The sequence below is a fragment of the Panthera pardus genome, unplaced genomic scaffold, assembly GCF_024362965.1.
Source record: "Panthera pardus isolate Hobbes unplaced genomic scaffold, ASM2436296v1 HiC_scaffold_17, whole genome shotgun sequence".
Classification (NCBI taxonomy): Eukaryota; Metazoa; Chordata; class Mammalia; order Carnivora; family Felidae; genus Panthera; species Panthera pardus.
Genome location: NW_026526732.1, coordinates 65,858,649 through 65,863,897, shown reverse-complemented (window position 1 = coordinate 65,863,897; position 5,249 = coordinate 65,858,649). Strand labels below are relative to the sequence as shown.

The 5,249-nt window shown below is 38.7% G+C and overlaps 1 pseudogene; it reads right to left on the bottom strand.

Annotated features, from left to right (window-relative positions):
- Positions 1-3,627: 3,627 nt before the first annotated feature.
- LOC109263250 (glyceraldehyde-3-phosphate dehydrogenase-like) lies at positions 3,628-4,814 on the bottom strand (annotated as a pseudogene).
- Between the last annotated feature and the right edge of the window lie 435 nt (positions 4,815-5,249).

Below are 5,249 nucleotides of genomic sequence, written 5' to 3'. Positions count from 1 at the left end.
ACTTAGCAATAAGAAATCAATCTGATTAAAAAGTGGGCCAAATACCTTACAGACACCTCACCAAAGAACATAATGCACATGGCAAATAAACATATGAGAAAGTCATCATATGTCATCAGGAGAATGCAAATTAAAACAAGATACCACTACACATCTATTACAATGGCCAAAATCCAAAACACTGACAGCACCAAATGTTGGTGTAGGATGTAGAACAGCAGAAATTCTCATACATTGCTAGTGGAAAAGCAAAATGGTACAACCACTTTGGAGGATTGTTTGGCAGGTTTTTTACAAACATACTTTAACCATAAAATACAGCATTCATGCTCCTTGGTATTTATGCAAAGGGGTTGAAAATATGTGTCCACATAAACACCTGCACACAGCTTTGCTTTGTTTGTAGCAGCTTTACTCATAATTGCCATGGCTCGGGAGCAACCAAGGCATCCTTCCGTAAGTGATGGTGAATAAACTGACGTAATTCAGATAATGGAATATTATTCATCACTAAAAAGAAATTACCTATCACAACCAGAAAACCATAAAAAAAAAAAACATGGATGAACTTTAAATGCATGTTACTAAATGAAAAAGCGCCAATGTGAGAAGGCTACATATAATTCCAACTATGTGACATTCTGGAAAAGGCAAAAGTATGGACAAAATAATAAAGGCCAGTGTTTTCCAGGGGTGGCAGATAACATTGGCAAAGAGATAAATAGGCAAAGAAAGAAACAAATAGGCAAGCACAGAGGATTTTTAAGGCTGTGAAAATACTCTGATGATCTCATGGTGGATGTATGTCATTGTATGCTTGTCCAAACCCATGGAATGTGTAACACCAAGAGTGAACCTAAAGGTAAATTATGGACTTTGAGTGAGTATGATTCATCAATTTAAGTTCATCCTTGGTAAAAATGTACCACTCTGATGAGTGATGTTGATAATGGTGGAAGCATGTGTGGAAGAAGGAAGTGTGTGGAAAATTTCTGTGTCCTCTTAATTTTATTGTAAACCCAAAACTGCTCTAAACAGAGTTTATAAAAACTGCAACATTCACAAGGGAGATTTTAAGATTAGAAAAACCTCTGGGGGAAAATAATATGAGTGTTATATCTAAGGAGACCTGCTTCCCCCTCAATATCTCTGTTCCTGACGCTCACTTTCATCTGCTGACTTTATTTCTTCTTCACCAAGAAAATTGAAGCAATCAGGAAAAAAAAAAAAAAAAAACTTTTATAGATTACCCATACTATACCTATCAGCTTTCTACATCTCTGCCCATGTACTTTCTCCTTGTTTCTACAGATAGGCTGAAAATGCTCCTGGCTAAAGCTATTTCTTCAATTGTGCAATCACACCCATGCCTTCTTGCCTATTTAAAAATACTGTTCTAGCAATACTCTCCTTATTTCCATGATTGACAGTTTTATCATTTATAAGTGATGATTCTATCAGAACAAGTATATACTATTTCTCTCATCATTAAAAAGTAAATTGCCTTTTGACCTCACTTTACCTTCCACAACAGCCCTATTTCTCTCCTCCTATTACAGCAAAATTCCTTGAGAGATTTCTCTATACTTGCAATCTTTAATTTCTCCTTTCCCATTTTTTTATGTACCCACTAGTTTAGGATTTCATCTCACTCCCTCTACAGCTTTCTTAATAGCACCAGTAACTGACTCTTTACTAAATCTTCAGGACACTACATAGTTTGGCTTTTCTCCTGCCTCTCAAGACCCTTTATCACTCTCTTTTTCACAGGTCTTATTATCAGGTCTTCAACTTCTAAGTGTTGGTATACCTTAAGGCTCATTCCTCAGATGGCTTCTCTAATCTTTCTTCCTGCTTCAGAATCACATCTAACAGTTTATCTATATGCCCAAGTTTATATTTCCAGCCAGACTTTTCCCTTGAACACTAATATATCTATTAGTTTTGTATTATTGCTATAACAAATTACCACAAAACAAGTTTAAAACAATGCAAATTTATTCTCATACAGTTCTGAAGGTCACCAATCTAACATCACAGTATCAATAGAGCACTTTGCTTTTGGAGATTTGGGGAAAGAATGCATTTGTTCCTTGGATTTTCAGCTTCTAGAATTTTTCTGCATTCCTTATCTCATGGCCATATGTTTGTATTATTCCAACCTTTTGCTTCCACTATCACATCTCCTGCTACTGACTCTGATCTCCTCTCTCCATTTTATAAGAACCTTTATGCTTACATGGGCTCATATGGATAATCCAGGATAATCCCTCCATCTCAAAATTCCTAATCACATCTGTAAAGCCCTTTTTGCAGCATAAAGGATCATTTACAGGTCCTAAGGATTAGAACATGAACATTTTTGAGGGGTCATTATTCAGTCTGCTACAATATCCAATGCCAACTAAAGCCTCTATTTGAATGCCCTCTCAAACATAAAATGGCCAAAACTGAGCTTTTGAAATTCCATCACAAACCACCACCTCTGTTAATTGCAACTCCATTCTCAAAATTTCTTGGTCAAAATGTTTGAAACCATCTTTGATATATCTATTTCTGTAAAAGTCCCAAACATAATTCTTTAATAAGCAAACCTTATTGGATATGTCTTCAAAATTCAGAATGTTATCACTTTTTACCACTTCCAGTCTCACTAACCTGGACCATGCCACCATTCCTCCTATCTATATTATAGCAATGGTTTTGCTTCTGGTGCCTTGTAATCTATTCTCAACACAATAGGCAAAAATAAATATTAAAACTGATATCAAACCATGTTGCTTTTCTGCTTAAATGTGTTACCACCCAATTTTTAGAAAAAATAAACTTAACAAGGGATTGCCTAAATGTTAAACATACATGATAAATCCATGAACACCCTTAAATGCTTTAAGATTTTATTTTTGACTCTGGATTTTTGTAGACTTGCTCTTAACTAAAGTTGGCTATGATACAATTGGTTTATATTGAAAGATGATACCAATAACCCCAGAAATATGTATTTTACTCTACAGATAATATTGACCGTATCACGTTGTGTTCTATATAATCAATACAAACTATAGATTAAATGCCTTATGTTACCTGAATCAAGATAAATTATACTTCTGAGAAACTGATTTTTCCTTTTGAATATTTGACCTCTTAACTAGTTATATCCTCCCTTGCATTAGATACTAGGAAGAATGGAGTCAAATGAATGTCTTCTAATTTACAAATATGTCCTTATGAGCATGTGTTTTGTCTATTGATAATATACCTGACCTTTCTTGTTTTTTCTACCATCTTTCCTTGGATTGACCATTTTTGCTTATTTATTTATTTATTTTGGCGGAGCTGGATACAGTATACTTTATGGTACAAAACAAGGTACAGCTCCCCAAATGCCTCCCCTTCTTAAGGGGTTATGTGATAGAAACTGTGTAGAGTTCGGGAGATTCTCAGTGTGTTGGAGGATGAGTTGGGGCAAGGATTCCCCAACAGTTAAGGGCCTCTCTCTTCCTCTTTCACTGTGGTGGTAGTCCAGGGGACTCTTACACCTTGGACACCATGTAGACCATGAGGTCAACCACCTGGTTGTTGTAGCCAAATATATTGTCATACCAGAACATGAGTTTGAAAAAGTGGTCATTGAAGGCAATGATCCTCAATTCTGGCCCCAGCATCAAAGGTGGAAGAGCGAGTGTTACTGTTAATATTGCAGGAGACACTGAGGCGCCTGTATGGCTCAGTCAGTTGAGTGCTTAACTCTTGATTTTGCCTCAGGTCATGATCCCAGGGTCGTGGGATTGAGCTCTGCATCAGGCTCTGCACTGAGCACGGAGCCTGCTTGGTATTCTCTTTCTCTCTCTCTCTCTCTCTCTCTGTATCTCTCTCTGTCTCTCTCTCTCCCTCTCTCCCTCTCCCTCTAACCCTTTTCCTGCTCTTGTGTTCTCTCTCTTTCTCTCTGTCTCCCTCTTTCTTAAAAAAATAGTTGCAAGAAACAACCTGGTCCTCAGTGTAGCCTAGGATGCCCTTGAGTATGGTCCTCTGATGCCTGTTTCATCACCTTCTTGATATTATCATATTTGGCAGCTTTCTCCAAGAAGCAGGTCAGATCCATGACTGACACATTGAGAATGGGGACGCCAAAAGCTATGACAGTGAGCTTCCCATTCAGCTCAGAGGTGACCTTGCCTACAGCCTTGGTAGTGCCAGTAGAAGCAGGGAGAGTGTTCAGGGCAGCCTCTTGGGCAACATGCCACCGTTTCTTAGAAGGCCTGTCCATGGTCTTCTGGATGACAGTGATAGCATGGACTGTGGTCATGAGTCCCTCCACAATGCCAAAGTTGTCATAGATGACATTGGTCAGAGGGGCCAAGCAGTTGGTGGTGCAGGAGGCATTGCTGACAATCTTGAGAGAGTTGTCATACTTCTGGTTCACACCCATCACAACCATGGCATGAACAGGCATGGCAGAGATGTTGATCCTCTTGGCTTCACCCTTTAAGTGAGTCCAGACTTCTCCATGGTGGTGAAGACTCCAGTGGAATCCACAACATACTCAGCACCAGCATTACTCCATTTGATGTAGGCAGGATCTCATTCCTGGAAGTGGAGATATGCTTTCCATCTATGACAGGCATTCCATTCTTAACCTTGACTGTGCTGTGGACTTTGCCATGGGTGGAATAATACTGGAACACATAGACCCTACAGTTGAGGTCAGTGAAGGGGTAATTGATGGCAACAATATTCACTTTGCCAGAGTTAAAAGCAGCCCTGATGACCAGGTGCCCAATACTGCCAAATCTGTCTACTCTGACATTCACCATTGTGTCTTGGGGATGCAGCTGTCACTGCACCAGAATATGTGGCTGTCTCTCAAATGGGGAGGAGCAGAGAGCACTTTTGTTTACTTCTAATGTTGTCATATAGCAAGCATTTTAAAAGTCATCTTAAATCCTTTTTGGAACAACATGAAGTATATAAAAAACGTTAGTAAGGTGTTTAGTGACCAGTGCTTATTAAACCCTCCTTCCCATTCTAGGGCGATGGAATTCCCCATCACCTACAGGTTTAAATTCAGACTCCTAAGCAAGGATAAAACCACTTGTGATATGGCCTTGCTCTGTTTCTAGGATCAGTTTTCACCTTTCTATATTCCAGGCACTTAGGATTCCCTGCCTTGATAAGACCACACACTTGCTTTTAGCCTTCCTCCACAATTATAAATACTAAATATAAGCACTTAGTAAGGCTTTTTGTTG